Source organism: Anser brachyrhynchus (assembly GCF_964034855.1).
Source record: "Anser brachyrhynchus genome assembly, chromosome: 2".
NCBI lineage: Eukaryota > Metazoa > Chordata > Aves > Anseriformes > Anatidae > Anser > Anser brachyrhynchus.
Window position 1 is genome coordinate 324,494 of NC_137695.1, and position 27,573 is coordinate 352,066.

The 27,573-nt window shown below is 43.3% G+C and overlaps 1 protein-coding gene and 1 long non-coding RNA gene across 3 annotated transcripts in view; one reads left to right on the forward strand and one right to left on the reverse strand.

The window, feature by feature from the left end:
- SMARCD3 (SWI/SNF related BAF chromatin remodeling complex subunit D3) overlaps positions 1-27,573 on the reverse strand; it is a 110,565-nt gene that overhangs the window by 78,646 nt on the left and 4,346 nt on the right. The gene's annotated exons all lie outside the window — the stretch shown is intronic.
- LOC308191220 lies at positions 4,037-23,479 on the forward strand. The gene is made up of 2 exons (XR_013947817.1): positions 4,037-9,308; positions 16,392-23,479. It is a non-coding gene; the product is annotated as an uncharacterized lncRNA (long non-coding RNA).

Consider the following 27,573-nt stretch of genomic DNA (forward strand, 5'->3'; position numbering starts at 1 on the left):
CAGAAAGTTAAAGTATTCTCAACAGTTTTGAAATTTATGCAATATGGCGTAGAAAATGTACTGAGAAACAGACAGAAAGTGTCCCTAGATTGAGGCTCTGCTTATTCTAAAGAAATGACAATATGTACTTGAGTTCAGAATTATTTAGTATTCTCGTTAACAATACAGATAATGAACTAGAGAACATGCTTATTAAATTTCCTAGCAACATACAGTTTGGAGGGGTTTGAGGTATGCTGTGAGAGAGGATCAAAAAATCCTGAGAAGCTGGTGACATGGTTTGAAAGAATGGGATAAATTCAGTCAGAAACGGCACAAGCTTCCACATCAAGATAGGAATCAACAACTACATAAACAGAGGAAGGAGAACAACTGACTAGTTTTTTCAGAAAAAAATGTCTGGTGGTATAACATCATAAGTTGAATGTGAATTAACAGTACTACGCTGACACAAAGAGACAAAAAAAAAAAGCCAGAAGAACAGTAACAGTGAATGCTGCCCCACTTGTCTCATCCCCTTGGTGGCAATATAAGCAGTGACAATGGGTTCTAGATTCATATTCTTCTTCTCCACATTTTGTCTGTATTCTTCCCCATCCCTCTTCCTCCTCTGCAGGGCACAAACGGTCACAGCTCAAGATTTCCCTAAGGCTGCAAAATGAAATTTTTCAAATATTGCTGAGAAACCCTTCCGAAGTAATTCTTCTGCCATCTGAATTGTTGTCTCAACCAGACTATTCTTTGCAATTTGGGGCTCCGTGTGTCAAAGAAAATCTGTGTGGGAGAAATCAAGATGGTTCAGGGGAGAACACTAAGTGTGACAAGAACTGTAAAGCCTAAGGAGGGAAAGAGAAAATTATAGCCAAAAGGCTGCTTCAAATTGAAAACGAGCTACTCTCCATATCCATAGTACAAGAACTAATGGATTGAAATTTTCCCCAGGATGATATAGATTAGATATTAAGGGAGAGTACAGCAGGAAAGGTACGGATGTTTCATAGAATCACAGAATAGTTTGGGTTGGAAGAGACCTAAAGATCATCTAGTTCCAACCCCCCCGGGCATGGTCCCATGGGTAGGGAGACCTTCCACTAGAGCAGGTTGCTCAAAGCTCCATCCAGCCCGGCCTTGAACACTTCAGGGATGGGAATCTCCATCACTGAAGGTCTTTAGGAACAGGTTAGAAAAGCATCTGCTCAGAGTGATGTAGCTGGTGTTGATTCTAACTTGGGTCAGGACAAATAACTAACTCCCAAAGGTCCCTTTTGCCCTATTTGCCTCCATGAACTGTATGGAATTTCACAGGACAAAGATACGGCTTTTCTCTAGCCGGAATGATTTTTCTTGGCAGACTTTGCAGATCTGCTGCAAACAAGCTTAAGCTGATCAAAAAGGGTCTCTTAATTTTTTTCTATTTTGGAAAAAGAATACATATCTGATTGCTACAACAATATAGGAATAAGGAATTTGCATATGCAAATTGCTGCCAGTTCCCCTTTGAAACTTACCAAGTATCATACAGCTTTTATACTCTAGCCTTTTACATTCTCCTTGATTCATGTATCTTCAACTACTATTTTACATAACTGTCTCATAGACATAGCCTTTTAAATTAGATCTTTCTACTAACCATTTTTTCAAATCTATCTGGAATGAAGAAATACTATAAGCGATTTGTAGCATGCATAAAGAAAGAAGATTTGAAATAAAGGCAATAAAGAATAAATAAAGGCAAAGAAAAGTGTTGTCTCCAGAGAGAGATGTTCCAAATATTCTGCAGAGATAGACATAATTAAAAACTTATGTCCTGACTACTTTAAAAGCAATCACAGGCAACAGCAGGGACACCAAAAGATGGAGGAAAAGATATGTAATACTACAGGATGCAAATATCAACTATACTTTCATTTTACTCAACCCTGCACAGTCCTGTGACCTCACAGTAAGCTACTTAGCCCCGCTGTGCCTCTGCCTTCACTTTTCCATCCTCCCAAAACACATTTTCCACAGCTTGTCCAGTGACATCTGTGCCTGATTTTTCACGTCCTCTTAGCAGAGGAGCAAAGTGGTACAGGCAGTCCACGCTAATCCTTTCATTTTCAAGCCAAGGGCCAAAGCAGAGCTGCAAAGTATTATACATTAGTAGGAAGACTTTGGTTCTGGAAGGAGAATAGAGAGGAGACTGTTGGGGGTATGGATTTCTGTTTTTCAAAAGTGGACAAAACAAAGGAATCCTTGGGAATCAGAGAAAAAGACCAGCCAACAGCCCCCCTACACGCATACATCTACTGCCCCCTAGACCAAAAAGGGGTAGTTGATAGTTGATCAACTTCGTGATAGTTGATCAGAATGATCAGTTTGGAGTATGTTTGGTAGCAGCATCATGAAGAACTCACCTGCCATCACTAATGGACAGAACACAGACGGGGGAACCACTGGGTCAAAAAGTCTAGCACTGTATAATCAATAGCAGCCATGTAGTATATAATCTTTTCAGACATGAAGTTGTCACATTGTACTTTAAGGCTTGGTATCCCTATAGGACATCTGCTAAAAAATTTCTTTGAATTACCTTTAAGTACATCTAGCTATTCTCATTTGTTCTTCTACCAACTTTGTCCCTAGCGGTTCTTTATGTCTAATGTTTATGTTTTGAAGCATTTACAGACAGCAGTCATACCCACACTCAGCCATCCTTTTGCTAGGTTAAACAAGTGAAACTCATATTTGGTCTCTTCAAATAAAAATGCCAATTTCTCATCGTTCCATTGGGTTTTTCTCTGTCAGCCCCAGTTAACCTGTCAAGAACATGGATAAACAGGATTGTAATCTGAAAGGCCAGGTACTGGTATGGTATTAGTACTTCTCTCACCAGCAGAACACTCAGTCAAACTTTCCTAGGTTCCCAGCTACCTTCCACTATATTATTGATGGTAATAACCCCAAATTCTCCTGCAAGTGGGCTCATACACTAGGCTTTTTCTCCTCCTTAATTACCTGTCATTAGGTAAGCCTCCAGCTTACAGTGCCGATTCCTGTTACAAGTCCCTGAGAGCATGACTATGCTAAGGTCCCTTCAAACCCAAACCATTTTATGATTCTGTGATTCAGAGTTTGTCTGATTTCATCTAGAAATACGATTTCATCATATTGAACATCCAGTTCAATATGATAACTTACTCTCTTCTAATTCAATGATACCTGTCTAATTTGCATCATCAACAAATTTCATTATTACACTTCCTGTTTTTTGTGCCATAGGCATTAGCGAAAATATCAATTAGCATCAATCCCAAGGTAAATCCTGAAAAAACTACAGTCTGTGTTCTGTGTCATCTTTCCTCACCTGCCTTGCAATTCTTCCGTTATTATCTGTTTTCTGAATCCGAACTAAATTTTTAGATAGCACTGCATCAAAGGCTTCGCTGAAGTCTAGATAAATAAGACATATACTGTTTCCTTTGCTTAGAAAATTAGCTGAGAAAACTATTAGGTTAGTAAACGTTCACTGTTTTTTTTATCCTATCTAGCATTTATATCCTCCTCATTCTCAGTTATTTTCCCTTTCAAAATTTATCCTTGAGCCTCATATGAACTTAGGATCACACTAATGCAACTGTCTGGAGTACACTTGCCCTTCTGTAATATAGGAAAACCAACAGGATTTCCTATTTCTGTATCAGGAAAAAAGATTTTTTGAAAGCCCATTCTGATTAACATTAATTATGATACAATTACATCTTGGTCTCAGTGAAAATCATTTGAAAAGTATCTATAGTTTGAGCAAATCAATAATATGTAAATACTGACTGAAGGATGTATTAATAAACAAAGCTATATAAGACGTGAGAAACGGTCTCAGAAAAAGCACTAGGAGAGTGGAGAAAGCACATAACCAAAGAAGGAAAACAGAGCAGTCTTGGCATAGACCAGCTAATAAATTCACCTCTCATTTCAACTAAACTAGTAGAACAATTATTAAGTGAATAAAACCACAACAGACTTAGAGCACAATGGAACTGAAAGTGGTAAGTAATATTGTTGATTACATATATATAAAAAAAAAATGCATTGCCAGACAAGGCCCAAGTGTCTTTTTAAATGATTTTATTTGGCAGAGTAATTACAACAATTACAGATTACCCCCAAGAAAAGTCAATGTTAATCTCAAACGGTACATAATTACAGCAAACATCAATGACTTTGGAAAATGGCAGCCAGTGGTAAAATGGCAAATGTAACTTAAATGTAATGTAGTAGAACATATGTCTGAAATTCTTAACATGAACATAATTTGTATGTTACTTCTAAGCAAAATAAAAATTGGCTGAGAGGTTATAAACAAAATGTTGCGAACATGATAAAAACAAGTGGAAGAAAAATTAGCTACTAAAGACTCTGACAATGGTTGTTATACACAAGAGAGTATTTTGTTTTGTGTTTTTTGTTATTTTGTTTGTTTGTTTTTACCATCTTCAGAGATCTAAACAAGGGAATAAAAGACATGATTAAATTCTCAAAAGATTTTGGGGAAGTTTCACAGCCAGTGAGGACAGAGGATTAAAAAAAAAAAAGCAAGTGGGCCTAAAATGTTGGAAGATTTAGGCTGGAAAAACACAAGCAGGCAGTGGAAGGTAAGTCCTGAGGTGAAAGAATTATATGTCTACAGTAGAAGGTAAGAGAGTTTTCTAACCTTTTCAGCTCTCCATTCTCCTAGTACATAAATACATACATGAAATCACAAGAATATGGAAATGCTAGGCACAGCAACTGATGGCACAGGGACATGATTACAGTGCTCAGGCTTCAGCTGGACAATTAAGTTTTCAAACAGGCTCTTTTTCAGCAACTGAGTGTTGTGAAACTGGAAAACATCCGTCTCCAGCACAATACAGTGTTTTCCCTCCTCGTCTCTCTCGCCATACTATAGACACAGCAAGTTGGCAGAGGACAGCTCAGGGCAACAAACTGCATTTGGCAATAAGGTCGTGAAACTGTACAATATGCACAGTAACGTACTGCCTATACTCCCAGAGGAAGAAAAATAAATAAATCTAAATGACAAGGGACTTGAATGGTGGCACAAGTGACTTATTAACTGCACCTTAAAAATGCAGAGGGTAGAAGAAACTTAAGTTGAATCATTATGGTGTTCAGTGTTTAAAAAAAAATAATTTGCAGGAATATGCTGGTAAGACTCAAATAGCAGAGAGGTGTGTTCGTGTGTGGATGTGAACTGTGACAGGGAAAAGAGTTACTCAGTGCATGTTATATCGTATTACCTGTCACACTCCACAGTTCTTCCCATTCTTGGTACTCGGTTGTGTCTAGGGCCCGAGAGTACTAGGCAGTACAGATAAAAGTATATGGTCTTTGGCCTTTACAGTTTAGAAGTGAAGTTGACAGATGGAAATAGAAAGGGTGCACAGGAACAGAGAGAGCACTAATCATCATGATAGGCAGTGGACTTGGCGCACCAGCTGTCTAGCCTTGCTTATTTTGAATAGCCACCAAATTCCTACTCTCTGCACCCCATCATCAGCACCTGTTTCCTGACCAATTTATACTCAGCCTGCAACTTGAAACCATAGAAACAATGTTCTTGTAGGAAATTTTACTCTGTTCTCTTTTAGGAAGCAAATGTGCTTCATTCTTCAAAGAGATTCCCTAGCGCTCAGATGCTACAGACAAGCTAGTACATGCACATATGATACAGCAATGCTGAATGTTAGTTATAAAAGTGATGGCAAATAGTAAGGCACAAATCTCTGCTAAGGTTATACAGAGAATTTCTAAATTTTAGTTGTAAGCCCAAAGATATATATATATATATATATATATATATAAAGATGATTTCTTTAAATTTATGTAGTTAAGATCCCAGATATTAACCTTGACTATGATATTCACCTACTCTAAATAAGCATAAAACAAAGTAAAAAATATAGCGTAAAGTATATGTAATGGAAAGTCAACCACTAATATTTCAGCCATAAGGAATAAGGCAAGCAGAATATAGGAAGAAAAAAGTTACAAAGAAAACACTTGTCATAGTTCTGTCCTTTAGAAAAGCTTCTTTTGTCTATAACATAACTGATTCCTTTGTTACTTCATCTGACCTGTAACAATTCTTCCACTTACCGGATTGTTTTAATGCTTTTTTTTCCCCCCAGTTTCTCCACCTCCTTCTGCCATTTGAGTTAATCCTTTCTCTCCCTAATCAAATTCCTGCCATTGCGTATCTCTCTACTGCAATTCTGTCTGTTCTGAACTTGGCAAGTACTTTTTTACTCTGATAAAATCCATTTTTTCTGCATCCCTCTGTCTTACCATTTGCTGATTTTACCCCACCCTACAACAGCTTTCCCATGTATTTATAATCTCACTTAACTCTGGGATGCTTTGCCTCTATCATGGTGTTGCAAAAAGTCAACAATCACAATTCACATTTAGAAATATTTTAGAGAACAATCACATGAAGGCCTACACCCTTCTCCTTGTTACGGCCTTTTTCAAAGGCTTGTAATTGTTCTTTCCCATGTCCTCCTTTATATGTTAACTCCATTGATCTATGTAAGTACCAATTCTGTGGACCCTCTTGCATGCTTACGGGACGCAGCTCTCTGACATTTCAAACCAGACCAAGTCTAGACTACCTTCAGAAAATGACTCCGTTCTGTCTGGCAGCTGTTGAAGAATGGACTACATACATCTAAAATGGTTAACAGTCTTTCAGCTTCTAATCCTTTTGCAGTCTCACAAAATAAAAGTGCTTAGGAACCTGACTGCAGCAGGGACCCAAAGACAAAGCATGAAAGAGAGCAGGAACCAGTCTTTTAGTCATCTGGCTTTGGCTAAAGGACAACAGACACTTCTTAAGACTTACAAAGATTTAACAAATTCTCTTGATTCCTGTAGCAACAGTGCAGTTACCAGCTCCTAAACCTCTTCCCCCTCACAGAAAGCTGCAGGATCACCTACACAGTAACTGTTAATGCTGCACTGTTTCCTTTCTGATCCTAAACATTCACTGAATTCTAAAGCAGTGATAGCTCAGGACTGGAGGCTGTGATGGATGGATGGATGAAGAAACTTAAAAACAGAAGAACAAACACTGCTTATTAATGTCTATACATAATATATACAAACACATACAGAATGCTGCTTCTAAAATTTTTGCAGTCACTTTGAATTCACCACTATTCCACTAATGCTTCTGCATTCCACATATTAAAAAAAAAAAAAAGCAAACTATGCTTGGATCCTGCTTGTCATCCCTGCTAGATCTAAGTCTGCTCCTTCAGAAGAGCATTACAATGGGTTTAGAAGAAGTGGTGCCTGTTACGTATAATTTGTATTAACAGTTTCTTATGTGGTAGATCTAGTGCGAGTAGACCTGTCACTGTTCTTACACAGCTCTCCTTTTCTCCCTTAGGCATAAGAACGGAGCGCCCAGATAACTCCCTGCATACACTTTGTTTCCTGTTTTTTCATATTTGTCTGTCTACTCGTTTGAAAGAATTAATACTAGAAACTCTGATGCCGCTTCAGCTGCTTTTCTTATGAGAAGTTGCAAACAAGTCTTAAGTAGTGGCAATTTGTGACTGAGGAAGGAACTCTGTAGATGGGAACAACAGCGCACAATTGCCTTGTTTTACACAGGGAGCCAGGTACAGTGCCGCGCTACTCGCAGCTCGCTCCCTGTAGCTGCAGGGTCAGAGCACCTGAACGTGCAGACAGCCTCCGCGCCAGGTACAATCCGCGAGAAGCCTGGAGCCTGCGCTGCTGAGCTCTGAACAGAACCTTCCCTGTAACGCCTTCGCGGAGTATTTCCATGGGAACAGATACATGCCTCTCCTGTTGCCGAGGAGACACAGTCACTGCTTTTTCAGACTGGTGAACGTTGTCCCCGAAGCATTTCAGCATCTTTAAGACCATAAGGAGTTTTGCACAGCCATAAGCACCTCCCTTCCAGTTAAACATGTCCGTCATTCTCCCCGTTCCTATTTTTCAGAACCTGCTTTAAGCACTTTGATACGATGCAACAGATTATTTCCAATAACTGGCTTTGATATCAGCATTTTAAAGTGACATTGCCAAATTAAACACCTCCATATGCCTGGAAGTCTTTCCTGCTATTGTTGGGGCAATTTTTCGGATTCGCTTTCGCTGACCTAACATGCAGTAAAAACAATTCCTTTCTCTCCAGGGGTTTCCTTCGGTATGGATCTGTACTTAGAGACAAGCTGCGCGGCAATTCCAGCGTTCATCTCTCCTCCATATTCCACCACTTCTGCTATGTTTACATGGAAAACGTGTTTGTAAAAATCAAAGGGCTCTCTGTGCGCTTGAGGCCTGAGGAGGGCGGCAGCGCTGGATGGCAGCGCACACAGAGGCAGACTCCTAAAACGCTTCGGAGCTCGCCGTCAGCCGAGCGAAGCCTCGGCCAGCACAGACAGCGCCCCACGCAGCTTCCTACTGCCCCTGTGTGGCAGCCTCCAGCAGCCAACTGAGGCACAACCAGCGCAGGGTCTGAGCGGAGGGGGCAGCCGCGCTGCCACGGGGCAGGAGCAGCAGGCTTAGCAGAGCAGTTCTCGAGCTTCTGTGGCGGAGCACAAGGGGCTGCAGGCGAGAAGCGTCCACCTGACTGCCACAGATTCTCTTCTCAGGCTCTTTCCTCCCTCATACAAATTTTCCCCCGTCCTTTTAGGGAGAAAAACAAACAAACGAGAAACCAACCAACCGAAAGCCTGGTAGCTGAGAATTAGCAGTCTGGGGAGGGAGTGACAACTGATATGGGAACAGCGAGCCCTTGCTCATCTGATGCAGGGCAAGAGGAACAGCTGGAGACTATTGTTCAAAGAAGCAATGCATGGAGTCTCCCATACCGGGGGAGCCTTGAAACTTGGGATTTCTGTCAGCAGAAGGGCGCCTTCTCCACCTGTACACCTGAATTTACAGAAATTTACAGTGCCCTACCAGTCAAAAGGAACAAGCTCCAGGTTCTAAGGAAGATTTCAGAGCCACCTGTGCTGGACCATGCATTAACACCCAGAGAAAAAGGCGCATGACAGTTGTCGGACACATTTCTGCAATCATCTGCCAATCATGCTGTCACAAGAGGTTTGTTAACTACAGACCCCGATCCAGGATGTTGCAGGGACACCACTGAGGCTTCACTGAGGCCTTGAACCATCACCCCTTGCTGCTCATCCAAATGGCAAATAACAACACTGCCTAAGGAGTCATGGAACAAATCAAGAGGGACGAGAGTACTGGGGGCAAGGGTGAAGGACACAGGACCCCAGGTAATCTTCCTGATCTTTTAGGTGCAGGGGAAGGTTTAGGTAGGAGCAGATTTATCCTGCAAGTTGAGTACTATGTGCTATGTATATCAGACTAGGAATCCATGCCCTCAGATAAAATGACATTGCTATCTTCCTCATTTAGGTTCTTCAAGAACAGGACAAAATCCCTCTATCAACCTCTGTCGGGTAAACTAAATACAGTGAGTGACCACAAGGAGTCACTCTAAAACAGTTTTAACTACACCTTTAATCTCTTTATATGTCTCTTCTGAACACATTTTCATATTCCAACAGCCTTTTTAAAGTACAACTACTTGAAGCGGAACCTTTATTACAGTAAAATGTAGTGATGTCCCTAGAATGGCATCCTTCTTGGACCATTTCATTCCTTCACTCCCAAAGGCCATTTGCAACTATACAAACTCATCTTTGTTTCTGACTACATGATCCTTGTATATTGCCACACTAAAAACTAAGGTGTTAAAAGGAACATAATGTATACATCAACTATATAAAGAGTCCAAATTCATAGAATCATAGAATGGCTCAGGTTGGAAGGGACCTTAAAGACCACCTAGTTCCAACCCCCATGCCATAGGCAGGGACGCCACCCACCAGATCAGGTTGGCCAAGGCCCCAACCAACCTGGCCTTGAACACCTCCAGGGATGGGGCATCCACAGCTTCTCAGGGCAGTCTGTGCTTCACCCTTGCTGTGAAGAATTTCTTCCTAACATCTAATCTAAATCTATCCTCTTTCAGTTTAAAACCATTCCCCCTCCTCCCCAATATTCATCACTGCATTAATTATATCATTTTACATCTCCTTCCACCTGCATGCAAAGACTCTACTCTGTAACCTCAGTGCCAGCACAGCTCCAGTGCTGGTTCACAGACACAGTCTGTCACAAGTGCTTAAACCAGTCAAGAAATACATCCACCCCTGCACTGCACAGCCCCTGAGGTCTTTGTTGAGTAAACAAAGCAGTAGAGTTCTTCAAGGGAGTTCTGAGGCTCAGAATGAGAATTACCTGAGCCTGTAATATCTAAGAAATCTTACCACTGCCATTGGCTTTACAAAGAAAGATAAAAAGCAGAAGTAATGTAAAATAAAAGGTAAAATAAGTGAAAGCTCCAACAAAATGCAAATCTGCAGAATGCTGTCATGAGGTGGTACTTATATGTAACACTGGAATGAAATGTTGGGCTTTACTCTCTCTACCTCATCTGATTTAGATAAACAAAACAAAAAAAAAACCCAACCAAACAACCCAAAAAACAGAAACAGAAAATAAATAGTTTGCTAAGAAGACAAAAGCTAGTGCCAGACCTGCAGTGCCTCTCAATTATGTTTCTACAGTCACAAGTCCTGGACCATAAAATCATTAACTATCACCCCATTGCTGGGCACCCAAAAACTCTGCTTTCAAAACTAAGATAATATCATTTACCTCCACTACAAAGACGAAAAGTAAACCCGAAGGAATGGATATCTATTCCCAGCCAAAAGAACGGTGTTACCAAAATGAATACACAGCATTATATGAGTCTTAACTCATATTAAGTCTATGTGATGAGAGCTACATTGATTACAGGCATCTAGTTATTAATTTGGCCTTCCTATGAAGTTCAAAGTGAAGGAACTTTTTGTGGGGCTGCAGATGTGAGGAGATGAGGGCAAGGAAATGCCTTAAAGAAAAGGATGTACCTGCACCAGGAGAATTATAATAGTTCTGTTAGAAAGGACGTACAAAGATCGAGTCTGACTACCTGACCACTTTAAGGCTAACCAAAAGTTAAAGCATATTAATGAAAGCATTATCCAAATGACTCTTGAATACCGATAGGCGGTGAGCATCAACCAACTCACTAGGAAGCCTGTTCCAGTGTTTGACCACCCTCACAGTGAAGAATTTTTTCCTAATGTCTACCCTGAACCTCTCCTGGCACAGCTTTGTGCTATTCCCGTGCATCCTATCATTGGTTGCCAGGGAAAAGAGACCAGCAATGCCCTCCCCACTTCCCATCCTCAGGAAGTTGTAGCAAGCAATGAGGTTGTCTCTGAGCCTTCTTTTCTCCAAACTAGACGACCCAAGTGTCCTGAGCTTCTCCTCATAGGACTTGCCTTCCAACCCTTTCACCAGCTTTGCTGTCCTCCTCCGCATGCTTTCAAGGACCTTAACATCCTTTTCAGATTGTGGAGCCTAGAACTGAATGCAATGTTCAAGGAGTGGCTGCACCAGCACTACATGTAGTGGGAGAATCACCTTGTTTGACCACCTGGCTATGACGTGTTTAATGCATCCCAAAACGCAGTTTGCCCTCCTGACTGCCAGAGCACACTGCTGGGTCACGTTGAGCCTGCTGTTGACCAGCATCGCCACATCCCTTTCTGCTGAGCTGCTCTCCAGCCACTTGCCTCCCAGTCTGTACCTTTATCTGGCATTCCTCCATCCCAGGTGCAGAATCCAGCATTTACCCTTGCTGAATTTCATGCCGCTGCTGACTGCCCAATGCTCCAGTCTATTTAGACCCCTCTGCAAGGCCTCTTGTTCCTTGAGAGAGTCAACAGCACCTCCCAGTTCAGTATCATCACCAAACTTGCTGAGGATGCCTTCAGCTCCTGCATCCAGAATGCTGAACAGAACTGGCCCTTGAATTGAGCCCTGGGAAACACTGCTAGTGACCGTCTACCAGAGAGATGTAGCCACACATCATTACAACACTTTGAACTCTAACGTTCAGCCAGTTCATTGCCCAGCATGGCATGACCCTGTTCAACTCACAGTTGGACAATTTGTCCAGAAGGATGCTGTGAGGGATAGTATCAAAGGCCTTACTAAAATCCAGAAAGGTTAAATCCACTAACTGTGTAACCTTATCATAGGAGATCAAATTGCTAAGGCAGGACTTTTCTTTCATGACCCCGTGTTGACCATGCCTGATAATAGCTTTGTTCTTTTAAATATCTTTCAATAGCATCCAGGACAAACTTCTCCATAACTTTTCCAGGTGTTGAGGTTAGACTAACAGGTTTGTAGTTTCCTGGGTCTTCTCTCGTGCTCTTGGTAAAACATTAGCTAGTTTCCAGTCAGCTGAGACATCCCCAGTCTCCCAAGACCTTTGTTAAATTCTTGAGTTATAACATAGGTTAGTTATAGCATAGTTAGTTAGCTAACTCTTTTAGTAGTTGAAGGATAAACCTTTGCATTCCTTGGTTGCAGGAACAAGAAGGAACATGACCCACATGCTATCTGCTCAGATGCACTGCTTTGTTTTTACAAGAATAGGGCCTGTCCCTAGTTGAATTAATTCAACTATTATTGCCTTAGTTGAATTAATAATCTTTGGTAACAGGAGGAAAACCATCACCAAAACTTCAATCCTGGATTTGAAGAGAGCTGACTTCAGACTGCTCAAGGAGCTAGATAGTAAGGTCCCCTGGGAAACTGCTTTTAAAGACATTGGGGTCCATCAGTGCTGGCCAGTTTTTAAGCACCACCTCCTAAGAGCACAGAACAGGCAATTCCAAAGTGTCAGAAGTCAAGGAGGAGGGGCAGAAGGATGGCTTGGCTGAGCAGGGATCTTCTTCAAGAGCTTAGGTGGAAAAAGAAAGTACATGTCTGCTGGAAGCAAGGTCAGGTAACATGGAAGGACTACAGGGATGCTGCTCTCCTTTGTAGGGAGAGAATGCAGGCTGCCAAAGCTCAATTAGAGTTGAAGCTGTCCAGTAGGGTGGGGGACAATAAAAAAGTCTTTAAGTATGTTAATGTGAAAAGGAGGACCAGAGCAAACATTGGTCCGATACTTGATGAGGATGGTCACCTCACAAACAGGGACACAGATAAAGTAGAGATGTTTAATCCATTTTTCGCCTCTGTCTTCAACACCAGTGATGGGCTCTGGGACCCCAGCCCATGAGTTGAAGGACCATGACTGTAGGAACGATAAACTTCCAGTTAATCCCAAACTTGTGCAGGATTTGCTGCTCCACCTGGATGCATACAAGTCCATGGGGCCTGATGGGATTAATCCGAGAGTACTCAGAGAGCTGGTTGATGTCATCGTGGGACCTCTCAATTATTTTTCAATGGTCTTGGGAACCTGGAGAGGTCCCAGTTGATTGGAAGCTGGCAAGCATGGTCCCAATTTTCAAGAGGGGCAAGAAGGAAGGTCCTGGCAATTACAGGCCTGTCAGTCTCACTTCAGTGCCTGGTATAATTATGGAGATTATTCTGGGACTTTTTGAAAAACACCTAAAGGACAATGCAGTAATTTGTCAGAGCCGACACGCATTCACTAAGGGAAGGTCATGTATAACAAACTTTATTTCCTTCTACAACAAATCATCCATCTAGCTGACTAAGGGAAGCCAGTTGTAATCTTTCTGGATTTCAGTAAAGCTTTCAATACTGTCTCTCACAATATTCTTCTGGACAAAATGACCAGAATACAGTTAGATAAAAGCATAATAAGATGGATGAGCAATTAGCTGGCAGTTTGGGCCCAGAGTGTTCTTCTAAATGGGGTTCCCCAGGGCTCCACTTTAGGACCAGTCCTCTTCAATGTTTTCATAAATGATTTGGATGAAGGACTTGAAGGTTTTTTGAGCAAATTCGCGGACGATACCAAATTGGGTGGAGCTGTTGACTCCATCGAGGGTGGTGAGGCCTTGCAGAGAGATCTGGACAAATCAGAGAGCTGTGCAATCACCAGCAACATAAAGTTTAACAAGAGCAAGCATCAGATTCTGCACCTGGGAAGGGGCAACCCTGGTTATACAGAGTGGGGGATGAGATGCTGGAGAGCAGCCATAAGAAAGGGATCTGGGGGTTCTGATCGACAGCAAACTGAGCACGAGCCAGCAGTGTGCCTTGGTGGCTGGGAGGGCCAACCGTATCCTGGGGTGCACCAAGCACGGCATTGCTAGCTGGTCAAAGGAAGTGATCGTCCTGCTCCGCTCCGTGCTGGTGCGGCCTCACCTGGAGTACTGTGTGCAGTTCTGGGCACCACAGGATAAGAAAGATATAAAACTGTTAGAGAGTGTCCGAAGGAGGGCAACAAAGGTGGTATAGGGTCTAGAGGGGAAGACATATGAGGAGCAGCTGAAGTTGCTTGGATTGTTCAGTGTGGACAAACGGAGATGAGGGGAGACCCCATCGCAGTCTACAACTTCCTCCCGAGGGGGAGTGGAGAGGCAGGCGCCGAGCTCTGCTCTCTGGGGACCAGCAATAGGACCCAAGGGATCGGCTTGAAGCTGCGACAGGGAGGTTCAGACCGGATATCAGGAGAATGTTCTTCACTGAGAAGGTGGTCAGGCACTGGAACCGGCTCCCCAGGGAAGCGGTCATGGCACCAAGCCTGCCTGAGTTCAAGAAGTGTTTGGACAATGCTCTCAGACACATGGTCTGATTTTTTGGGTGGTCCTTTTGAGACCCAGGAGTTGGACTTGATGATCATTGTGGGTCCCTTCCAACTCAGATATTCTATGATTCAATATGTAAGTATACAAATATAGATTGTAGTACTTGTGCATATGCTCTTTCACTGACCTGAAGTAACATGCCTTCCATGCACACACAAATCCTAAAAATATGAGCAATCATCATGAAAATATTATAACTCTCTACTCACTGTAAAGGAAACTTATGAGGACTAGTTCAGATACAGACATAGACAGTTAATCAAATAAACCATGTCTTCTTTATGTACTAGTAATGCAGGGTGGCAGAATTTAAACCGAGAAATCACAGAGTAAAATAAAAAGTGTTTTGAGTAACCACTATTTAACAAGTACTGAAATGCACAGTTGCAAAATGACTGGTGTCTGTAAACTGCTACTCACTACTGTGATAAAAAAACTACTGAGCAAACTCCATGAACAATGATTATGTCAAAAGCAGCACTATCTGAAGAACACTGCCTCACTGATTTTAGCTGGGCTACACAGCCCTTGTTCTCCTCATGTTTCAAGATTTTCTTCACAAGTTAGAGGTAACAGAAGTACTGTGATGGGAGAACACTGTTCAGGTTGAGAACCAGTCTTACCCTCATTTACAGGTCCCACAAGTTGCTACAGCAAAACAGTGAGGGGAGAAAGAAACAAGAAACAGGAATAAGCAGCCAGGACAGATTGGGAACTTATTAAATGGAATTCAGCAATAAAGCTGAATTATGTGAGCCCATAACTTAAGCATTTTCAAAGAAAGAAGCAGAGCAGTTGAGAACAATTTTACAAAGAAGGAAGCAGGAAAGCTGAAGAAAATTCACAGTAAGATTCACTTGTAACTAGCTGTGTTTGTAGGCATTTGAAATAAACTAATTTGGGTTAACGTAGCATAATCAGGAAAAGAATAACAGCAAGATTGCTACATGTTGCTAGCTCAGTCCCAGCCCTTCAGTAAGAGTGAACTATCTAAGTATTACTCTGAGCTGGCTCTGTGCCCTCACAGCCCACACAACCAGCCATGCCCTGGGCTGCACCAGCAGCAGCGCAACCAGCAGGCTCCGGTGAGACCCCACCTGGGCACCGCCTTCGTGGTGGGGCCCCCGGCACCGGGACGCGGAGCTGCTGGAGCGAGCCCAGGGGAGGCCACGAGGATGCTCGGAGGCTGGAGCAGCTCTGCCGTGAGGAGAGGCCGAGGGAGTTGGGGTTGTTCAGCCCGGAGAAGAGAAGGCTGCGGGGAGACCTCACAGCGGCCGTCAGTGCCTGCAGGGGCTGCAGGAGGGCTGGGGAGGGACTCTTGGGCAGGGGGTGTAGGGATAGGACATGGGGTGACGGCTTTAAACTATAAGAGGGTAGATTTAGATTAGATGTTTGGAAGATATTCATCATATTGAGGGCAGTGAGGCACTGCAGGAGGCTGCCCCCAGGAGCTGTGGGTGCCCCATCCCTGGCAGTGCCCAAGGCCAGGCTGGATGGGGCTGGGGGCAGCCGGGGCTGGTGGGAGGTGTCTGTGCATGGCGGGGGGTTGGAACTAGATGGGCTTCAAGTTCCTTTTCAACCCAAACCATTCTGTGATTCTATGATCCAGGCCTACTAGATGATATAATCTGAGACATCTCTGTTCTGCTTCCCTCCAAGGCATCTTCATACTTGCATGGAACTCAAAGAAAACCCTGATCTTACCAACGGCTTCCAGGAACCCCAACTATCCACATCGGACAGAACACCCACAGCACAACTTGCTAAGAAAAACACAATCAGGCTTTTGAAGTTTTGCTCTTATTTTGGTGAAAACTGATTTCCCAAAAAAGTTCTCCTAACTTCACTCCTCTTCTCATCTAAAGTACACTCCGTAAACAGAACCAAAGTATTTTTATATTCAGTTTTAAATCAGTCCAGAAGACTTGCACAGGTATGGGAAAACTGTAAGTTCAGAGAGCTAATACACTAAAGAAACCACACAGTCAAAGATGGGGGGAGTTACAGCTATACTGCTTAAACTTTATTTTCTTTAAAGCTGCTTAACAAGGACTGACGTTTGGAATAAAAGAAGCATTTATCACTTACTATCCTTGTATTTTTAATGAAGACTGTGGAAAAATACACATTTCTGGCATCAGAACTCAGACCAAATGTCCACTTAGCCAATGATTAGTACCAGATGCTCAAAGAAAGACTATAATAAATAAAATAATAATAAATTTATTTTCATAGAATCATAGAATGGCCTGGGTTGAAAAGAACCTTAAAGATCATCTAGTTTCAACCCCCCTGCTCCGGGCAGGGTTGCCAGCCACTAGAGCAGGCTGCCCAGAGCCGCATCCAGCCTGGCCTCGAATGCCTCCAGGGACGGGGCATCCACAGCCTCTCTGGGCAACCTGTTCCAGTGCCTCACCACCCTCCGAGTGAAAAACTTTCTCCTAATTTCTAACCTAAATCTCCCCTGTCTTAGTTTAAAACCATTCCCCCTTGTCCTATCACTACCAACACATGTAAACAGGCATTCCCCCTCCTGTTTATATGCTCCCTTCAAGTACTGGAAGGCTGCAATGAGGTCTCCCCAGAGCCTTCTCTTCTCCAGGCTAAACCAGCCCAGTTCCCTCAACCTTTCTGCATAGGAGATGTGCTCCAGCCCTCTGATCATCTTAGTGGCCCTCCTCTGGACCCGTTCCAAGAGCTCCACATCCTTCTTGTGCTGAGGGCCCCAGGCCTGCACGCAGTGCTCCAGGTGGGGTCTCACAAGAGCAGAGCAGAGGGGGGGACAATCACCTCCCTCTCCCTGCTGGCCACCCCTTTTATGACGCAGCCCAGGACATAGCTGGCCTTCTGGGCTGCAAGCGCGCACTGCCGGCTCATGTCCAGCTTCTCATCCAGCAGGACCCCCAAGTCCTTCTCCGCAGGGCTGCTCTCAAGTTCTTCTTCATCCAGTCTATATAAATACCTGGGATTGTCCCAGCCCAATTGCAACACCTTGCACTTGGCCTTGTTGAATTTCATTAGGTTCTCATGGGCCCACTTCTCCAGCCTGTCCAGGCCCCTCTGGATGCCATCCCTTCCCTCTATTGTATCGACTGCACCGCTCAGCTTGGTGTCATCTGCAAACTTCCTGAGGGTGCACTCGATTCCATCGTCTATGTCATTGATAAAGATGTTGAAGAGCACCGGTCCCAAGACCGACCCCTGAGGGACACCACTTGTGACTGGTCTTTTCTGCAACTACATAAGATATTCAAATAAATATTCATCAGATATTCAAATAACCATACTCCACTGCATTATTTTCTCTACACACTTTACATATAAACTCATCAACATTCAGTTCACAGAATCACAGAATTGTAGGGGTTGGAAGGGACCTCAAGAGCTCATCGGGTCCAAGCCCCTGCCAAAGCAGGTTCCCTAGAGCAGGTTGCCCAGGTAGGCATCTAGATAGGTCTTGAACATCTCCAGAGAAGGAGACCCCACAACCTCCCTGGGCAGCCTGTCCCAGTGCTCCGTCACCCTCACCGTGAAGAAGTTCTTTCCCATGTTGGTGCGGAACTGCCTGTGCTACATTTTGTGGCCACTGCCCCTTGTCCTGTCCCCACAAACCACTGAAAAGAGGTTGGCCAAATCCCACTGTCTCCCACACTTAAGATATGTGTAAACATTGATAAGATCCATGTTCATTCTGCCATATTATCATCAAGTTTGAAAAAAATTCATCCACAGTTCTTAAGAAACAGGTTTAGGCTCTACTACACAGAATAACGTCACATCATCAGCTAATTTTATTGCTTTGTTATTTACCTCTTTAGAAATCATTTATATAATACACTGGCCACCGACAGGGGACCAAAATGGTAGTCCTTCTGTTACAAAAACTGAACATTTATCCATACTTCTGCTTCCTGTTAAGGGATGCAGCCAATACGCAGCCACCCCTCAAGCAGCGTCAGGACCCAGAGATCCCAGCCCAGTGTGCCTGAAGACCCCTTCTGCCCACCTGATACCCCAGCCTGGATCCCCCATCCTCATACCCACTCCACAGGTCTCCAGCTTGCCAGCCAGTCCTGCTTTTACTTTGCTAGCAAAAAGATGCAGGTAGTCATACACCCATCTCACAGACACCTGTGGCAAGCGTTCTGATTTTGGTTGGGATAGTTAATTTTCTTCATAGAGGCTCATTTGATGCTGCATTTTGGACTTGTGGTGACGCTAGGAGTGATGACACACTGACATTTTGGTTGCTGCTGAGCAGTGCTCTCACAGAGCCAAGGACTTTTCTGCTTCTCGTGCTGCCTTGCTGTTGAGCAGGCTAACGGGTGCACCAAGACCTGGGCGGGGGACACAGCTGGGAGAGCTGACCCAAAGGGACGGCCCACAGCCTGTGGCATCACGCAATAAAAGCTGGGGCAAGGAAGGATGAGCGGGGGACTTTCAGAGCGATGGCATTTGTCTTCCCAAGAAACCGTAACGCATGATGAGCCCTGCTCTCCTGGACGTGGCCGAGCGCCTGCCTGCTGATGGGAAGCAGGGACGGAATTCCTTGGTTTGCTTTGCTTGCAAGCAGCTTTTGCTTTACCAGTTAAACTATCTTTATCTCAACCCGCAAGATTTTGCACTTCTACCTTTCTGATTCTTTTCCCATCCCACTATGGGGCAGTGAGTAAGCAGTTGTGTGGTGTTCAGCTGCCTGCCTGGGTTAAACCACAACAGCAGGCAAAAAAAAGCCTCCAGTCAGGGAATTTTGCTTAATTTAATTTACTGACAACTAACAAACCTTTAATTACTGATTCTAGTACTGAGAAATAAAAATAACATGTACGGAAAACACCTCAGCCTCACTCTGGATGTTTCCACTTTCCAGTTTCCAATCCCCCTGCCAGACGTTACATTCAGTCCCTTCGGTGAGACGGCAGGCAGTGCAGGAGATGGGGGTCACTGCATAGGGGTTCCTTTTCTTTTTTTAGCTCTTTTGTTTCTTATTCATCATTGGCTCTTCGATGGGCCATAGTGCCTTACAGGCACACCTTCTCCTTTTGTGTCCTCACTCCTAATCATTGTCCTCTTGTACACATTTTGTTTCCTCAGGTGTCTCTCCCATTCTGCTCTGGTGTTTCCTCACCCTTCTTGGATATCTTCTCTGCTCTCGCGTTTCTCTTGCTCTGCTCCGGCAACACTGCTTGTTCCTGCTTGGGCATCTTCCTTCCAGCATCTCTCCTACCTCTGCTCGTGTCTCCCCTTGTGCCTGGCAACTACTGCCCTTTCTTAAATATTTTCACAGAGGTGTCCTGCACTCCTCTGACTGGTTCTAGTTTTGATGTGCGGTGGATCCATTTTGTATGCTGCTGCGCTGGCTGGAAGCAGCTATGACCAGCACAGGGCAACCTGTGACCTCCTCCTATACAGTCACTCCTGTAGCACGTCCCCACAAACCCTGCCAATTTTGCCCAATATAGCACCCCACACTCACGGACCCCCTGAGTACAGTACAAGCCCTCTGTTCATCTCATAGGCCTGCCCAGACACTGGACCACCTATCTACTGGCAAGTGCTCAGTTTGCTTGAGATCTGCCAGCAGATTACACGTGCACCCCCTGCCACACACACCAGGTCTAGGGAAGACACACACTCATCTCTGCAGCTGGCACCTGGCACATGGGCTGCGACCTGCAGCTGCTGCTGCTGCGACGCTCGCTCATTTCACTCACGCCAGTCCCCCCACAGCAGCTGGTGCTTGGGACACATGCCAGACCCAATGGTGGGACTTGAGATCCTTACCTGCTCTGGCTAGCCCTGAGACTCCCCCTCACTCCAGCCGCTGGCAACAAAGCCCAGGGGTGCCATCACCCCCAGTTGCTGGCCCCAGATTCACTCATGCTGGTCCCCACAGCAGCTGCCATTCCAGACACAAAGTCTTTGAGATCTGTGGAGATGCTCCCAAGAGATACGGGCCCTCTAGCTACTGACACTGAGACAACCACTTGCTCCTGTGGCAGACACCACAGACCAGGGATGGCTGCACCCCTGGGTCTGACTCCACTTGCTGGTATACACTCACGTCAGTCTTGCCAGTTTGTGGCACCTATTCTTTACAGAACTCACACATAGGGTAGAGAGATTACACAGAAAGTTAAGAATGGATTTAATAAAAAGATAGGATAGACTGTGACAATCAGGCACAGGTCTCAGCCAGAGAAATGTACTGACCAGCTACTGTGTGCATGCAGGTGACCCTATTCATACCCTCTTCTCTCTATCCTCCCACTTTGCTTCTCCCCACCCCACTACCCATAAACATTTCCTAGTAAGTTTTGCATAATTCCACAGGCCTCCAAACCCTGATGTTCCTCTTGTTTCCCCCTTATTATCAATTACCAAGTCCAGGGGAATCCTCTGCAAAGTTATGCCTGTAATTTCTTAATGGCTCATCATTAAGTGACTGCAGACATTTGGTCTTTGTCTCCATTATCCCTTAAACTAGCAGTTTGTGTCTTTGTGGTTTTGTTTAGCACTTCCCGTATTTCATTGTTATCCCCTTTGCACTGAAAATATCCTTGACAGGATAATATTAATGAAGGAGAGGTGCACTCTCACCTTTTGTGTACCCTTATATTTCCTACTTTTCCTAACTATTTATGTGGAATTTTCCTTGTTGACTATGTACATCCCTTATTAGACTTTACGTTCTTCAGAAACCTCACTGAGAGCATTTTCAAAAGCCTTAAGGACAATGCACTGACAGGCCTGCTCTTATTCACAAGATTCTTCAAAGAATTCTAACCCTAATAGAACAAGGGCACAACAGATGATAGAATAAGAACATAATAGACCTGTGGGGCACTGTTTGCCTCTGCAGAAGACATTCTCACTCATTCTCTGCAATGGCATACTTACGGCACAAACAGGACACTAATTCTTTGAAAAGACAGGATGCAACTAATTACAACTTTGTGTACAATTTACAATGTTAAATACACCAGCACAGAAAGATGGCTGCAGTACTTGATGGAAGCATTCACTCAGAATTAAATGTGAAGGATTTACAGACAGCCTGACAGAAGGTATTATAGACAGCAGTTCTCTTCCTCTTATCATATTGCAGCCAGTGTTGATCACATCTCAAGAAAGTATACGGCAGAATTAATAAAGATACAGATATAGGAAAATTAGCTATGAAATAATTCTCTTATGAAGAGGAGCTGAAAAAAGGGCTTTTTTTCAGGAAAAAAGGGCCGCACACTTTGAGGAGGAAAGTGTGTAGATTTAAGGCTACTACTGAGACAAAACTAGGAGTACATTACCTTGTTACAGAAGATCTAGGTGACCACCAAAAAAACCGGGGGCAACAAATTCAAAATTAACATAAGCTTTTTCATGCAGCATACAGTTAGCCTATGGCACTTGCCAAGAGATACTGAAGATGTATAAATGGGTCAATTACATATGGAGCATCCAGTTTTCTTCACCCTAAGACCACACAGCAAAAGTTTTACATGCCATACAGCCAGAAGACACAGACCACCACATACTTTAGAGGATGACTGAGAGAGGAAGTAGCAAACAGTCCACAGAAAAGCTCTAACAGCAGAGGTCTCACATATTCCACCACACGCAATTGGGACCCAACTGGTCTACACATAATACTGGAGACCTAGTGTTGGCATTCCTGGCAGTCCCTGCTTGTTTGCTTCCTTCCTGAGCTAGATCTGGACTACTAAGAACAAGAATTGCACCAAAATTACTTACAAACTATATATAGACAGCCTTGTACTAAACAATTAGATTCATACATGAATATCCAGAGCTGTAATAGTAAGTATTAAGAGGAAAAAAAGAGAAAGTTTGTAAAGAGCAAAGCCCACAGAACAAAAGCCAAACTCTACTGAGAACTAACACAAACCTTCTGTGAGGGGCAGCTTATTGCTTAGCATTAATCATGAGAGATTTGAAAGACTGTTCTAGGGAGCGGCAGAGTATTGGACTATTTTTTTAATAAGCACTATGAAATATCAATAATGTCCCCAATTTGCTGTCACAAAGCAAAGAACAAGTGTCAATTGGGGAATGTAGTTAAAAGCAAAGGTACCTCCACAGGGAAGGATTAGTCAGACAATATTCATCAGTGTCATTCAGCATATGGGAAATTAATAAAAAATCACCTCTAATAAACTGGAGTGTAGGACAGATCTATTGTATCAAGACCTAAAAACATCTTATTAAGATAGATTCATTCAAATAATGTGTGTACTTAAATGCAAGGAACAATCTAAGAACAAAGGATAAAGAACTTCCCCCTAAAGCAAGAGATTTTATCTTGAAAAGGAGAAACTCTGAAAAGCAGTAACTCTGAACTGGAAGTAGGGACCACAGTGGGAAAACAACTCAAACCAAATTACTTACCCTACTGTGGCAAAGAGAGTCAGTGAAACTCTTGGATTTATGGAGAGAAGAAACTAAGGAGAGAGGGATGATTTTCTCCATATGCCTTAGCCACTAGAGAAGTCCATGTGGGAACACTGGATAAAGTAGTGTCATGTACAATTCACAGAAATGTTGAAACAATCCAGAGGTCTGTGTTGACCATGGAAGTCTTAAATAATGCAACATGTTTAAGGAACTAAACGCAATGTTCTGAGATGGCACTATTGTGCTAAGTACATTCAATGCAAGTACAAACTCACAAAATCTCAGATACTGAAGGACTTTTAAATTAGATAGGGAAGGTAAAAAAAAAAAAAGAAGAACAAGAGCCAGTGGCCAAAAGTTGTCACCATACAAACTATGCTAAAAAGCATTGCCACATAGCACGTGCCAGCTAGGAGCACAGCGAAAAAAAATAAAATGAAAATGACATTCCTCTCAGACAAATACAATGGCACTCTGTTCTACGTAAGTAGAACTGGCACTGCTGGAACCTGCACCCCTTGCCTGTAGGACAGACAGAATATAACAGACATCACTAACAGAATACTTACAGAATCAAAGAAAAGTGGTTAGTGGAGTGTGTTTACATGGCAAGGTTTTCGTAGTGGGGGGCTGAAGGCATGGCCTCTGTGAGAAGAAAGCAGAAGCTGCTCCATGTTAGGTAAGGGACAGATCCAGACAGCTCCAAAGGGACCCGCTGCTGCCCAGAGCTGGGCCCACAAGCAATGTTGTTTGCGCCCCTGGGAAAGCAGAGTTAAGAAAGGGAAAAAACTGCTGCACAACAGCAGCTGGGAGAGCGAGGAGTGAGAAACAGCCTTGCAGACACCAAGGTCAGTGAAGGAAGGGGAGGACGTGCTCCATGCACCAGAGCAGAAGTTCCCCTGCGGCCCGAGGAGAGGCCCCTGGTGGAGCAGGCTGTCCCCCTGCACCCACGGGTCCCACACGGAGCAGATCTCCACGCTGCAGCCCGTGGAGGAGCCCCCGGTGGAGCAGGTGGATGTGGCCTGGAGGAGGCTGCGGCCCATGGAGAGCCCCCGCAGGAGCAGGCCCCGGGCCGGAGCTGCAGCCCGTGGAGAGGAGCCCACGCAGGAGCAGGGGGTCTGGGGGGAGCTGCCGCCCGTGGGGGACCCGTGCTGGAGCAGTTTGCTCCTGGGGGATGGACCCCGTGGGATGGAGCTGTGTGGGAGCAGTGCTTGAGGAGCTGCTGCCTGTGGGCAGCCCCCGCAGGCTCAGTTGGGGAAGGACGGCATCCCGTGGGAGGGACCCCACGGGGAGCAGGGGCAGAGAGGGACCACGAAGGAGCTGCAGAGACAATGAGCCAGGGACTGACCACAGCCGCCCCCCCCCCCCCCCCCCCCCATTCCCCCACACTGCTTGTGGGGAGGACATAGAAGAGGGTGGATGGGGGAAAGGTGTTTGTACTTTGCTTTTAGTTTCTCACTGCTCTAGTTTGTTAGTAATAGCTAATAAATTTTATTAATCTCCTTATGCTGAGTCTGTTTTGCCCATGACGATAATTGTTGAGTGATCTCCCTGTCCTTATCTCAACCCTTGAGCTCTTTTCATCGTATTTTCTCCCTCACCCTTTCCCTTTGAGGCGCAGGAGTGAGAGAGTGGTTGTGGTGGGGCTCAGCTGCCCACCTGAGTAAAAGCACCACAGTTAGCATGGCCATTAGATCTTCCAATTCTTCATTGCCCTAACTCAGTACTGACCTGACAAATCCCTTCTTAACAGATATTTGTCTAAGTTCTTAAACCCTCAACTGACAGAGCGTCTACAGGCATTACATTCCGTTTTTAATTTACCTAATCAAACTGCAGCTTGTCTTTCTGGAATGTATGGGGCTCACAGTAAGGACAAATGGAGGCGCACTAGAGCTCCGTAGAACACATATGCCAAATGATACAAAACCCTTTTTTAGCTGTGAGATCTAATAATCTGTAAACAACCAGTAAATTGCATGAGCTTTGTACTTTCTCCTGAAACTACTCATACTGGCCACTATCCACAAAGTAACTGAGCTGGCTGGTATACTGATCTGACTCCACGTGGTTATTCCTGTGATCTCAAACAAAAAGTAAGAAGTAAAAAAATTTAAGTAGCCTTGCAACTTGTTCTTTTTCTATGACAGAAATGGAAAGATTTAAAAAATTATCTACAAGTAACATTTAAAAACCATTCTCTGCTGACCTAGCAGCTACAAACACAGCTCTTGCCTTCCATCTAGATATCACCTTGTAACTGTAAATTCTCCAGTTTCCATGAATCACACATAATTTGCCAGGGAAAATTATTAAATCTTTAAAACTAATGAATTCATATATTTTGAATGCTATACCTTATTAGGCCTTGCACTTTCTCCAGATCAACTCTAATTTCTTTCACATCATGAAAAGCACATTAGTAAATCAAAGGTCATGTGCATATCAAAAGTCAGGTTTATACAAATTTCCACTTTGGTACAACAGCTGTTCGTATAAATTAAGAATATATGATTGGTAAGCTATATTTTCTTCTCTGTGATTTAGGATCTTGATAGGAGTTGAACAACCTTTATACAAATTATTTTTAAAATTCATTTACAGGCAGAGAATAAGTGTAATACCCAAATTTCAGGGTACAAATTAAAAGACACAATGTTGATAGACTCAAACTGATATCCTGCAGGAGACAAAATCTTCAGACTAGCTGGAGGCTTCATTTAAAAAATGATGATAGATATATTCAAAGAAAAACAATATCCCTAACTTTGGACAACTACCATAGGCAAATACAGACATCATCTTCATTATGATAACAGTACAAAACAGTAAAGGCTATTGGACCATCAGGGGCTATAAAGGACAGGAAGTTTCTTTCTCAAACATTGGAGCCAATGAACAAAAGTTTTTTTTTTTTAAATAGAAAGATGGTGAAAACAGCTTTCCATAAAATTCATGAGAATCTTGTCCAACACTAAGGCACCAGGGCTATCAATATATCCAGGTATGAGAACGACCGTATTGTCATTGTCTGTATGATTACTTTGTGAATATCAGAAACACTTGACAAGAGCAACTCAGGTTGTCAATTCATGAAAATCAAGCAAACCCCGACTGATGACCTCTGAGTAACGCTTCCTGAACAAGACCACTATCTATGTTACAAACATGTTATGGATAACACAGCAATAACTCTGTAAGCCAGAAGAAAAAGCATGAAGGTTGTAGTTATTTGCCTGTTTCTATGCACTTACGAAGTTTCTGTATAAATTAAAAACCTGAATAATTCCTGTGGTATAGTGCCAGAACTCTCAATGCTTCATATTTTTAAGTCAGAACCATTCAATCCCTCCAATCCCACCCTTCCAGAAAAACTAAGTTCCTTGAATGCTATTCAGTTTAAGGGGAGATCAGCAAATTCCAGGCGTTAGCTCAAGTACTCTGTTTGGAAACCAATGTGGCAATATCACACTGGAAGAGAAGTAAGCTCCAAGTGATTAAGAGTACCGAAGTTTAAAGTTAACACCTTACCTTTAATTGAGATTAAGATCAACTAAAAGAGTTTTAATACATCAACTTGTCTGATTTCAGACAGGGTTGTGGAGTAAGCTGTCTGCAGAAAGTCAGGCTACATTAGCAGGTATACTCTGCATTAACTTTAATATCAATGGCTTCTAACAAGTTAGTCATCATAGAGGACACAGCATTTGACAGTTACAGGAAGGGAAGCAACTGGAATGGTGAATCAGAGCTGAAAAGGAAATAAACTTTCCTAGGCATTAGTTAGAAAAAGCATTTTGCCATATTTGCTGTCTTGCATTCAATAGGTAACCTGAACCCAACACCATCCACAAGTACAAACACAAGTAAGAAAACCACAAATGAGCTTCCTGTGATTAACAGATTATTATTCTCATTGCCTTTACTTACAATTTATTTTGTCAAGGCCCTGCAGTCACACCCCTTTTTGTCTGGTCCCCCCTCCACCAAATATCCTCAGCCTTCTGTAATTTGGAGCCTGAATGACAGGAACTACCAAACTGCCTTTCTAAAAGGCATACCGTTAACCAGCAACAGCTGTAAGCTGGATTCAAGTGCCCACTACCTTTAAGAAAAGGCCAAAGTGAACGGTCTTATAGTCCTCCCTGGATTCAGAATCCAAGAGAACATTCAGTTGAACAGAAAAGGACAGAATAGTAACAGAAAACATAATCACAGAAAAGTAAATGTACTGAAAATAAAGCTAGACGAGTCTAGACCAGGAAAATGGAACAATTCCTTCCAGTGAAGATAACTTAACATTGAAAAAGCAGACATAAGAATTTGTATGATTTTCTAAAATTATTTAGCCCAAACTACTGATTCCAACTGACTGGAAAAACATTCAGTATTTGCCTTGTTTTCCTGTTCTTTTTTCATGTACCTAGTA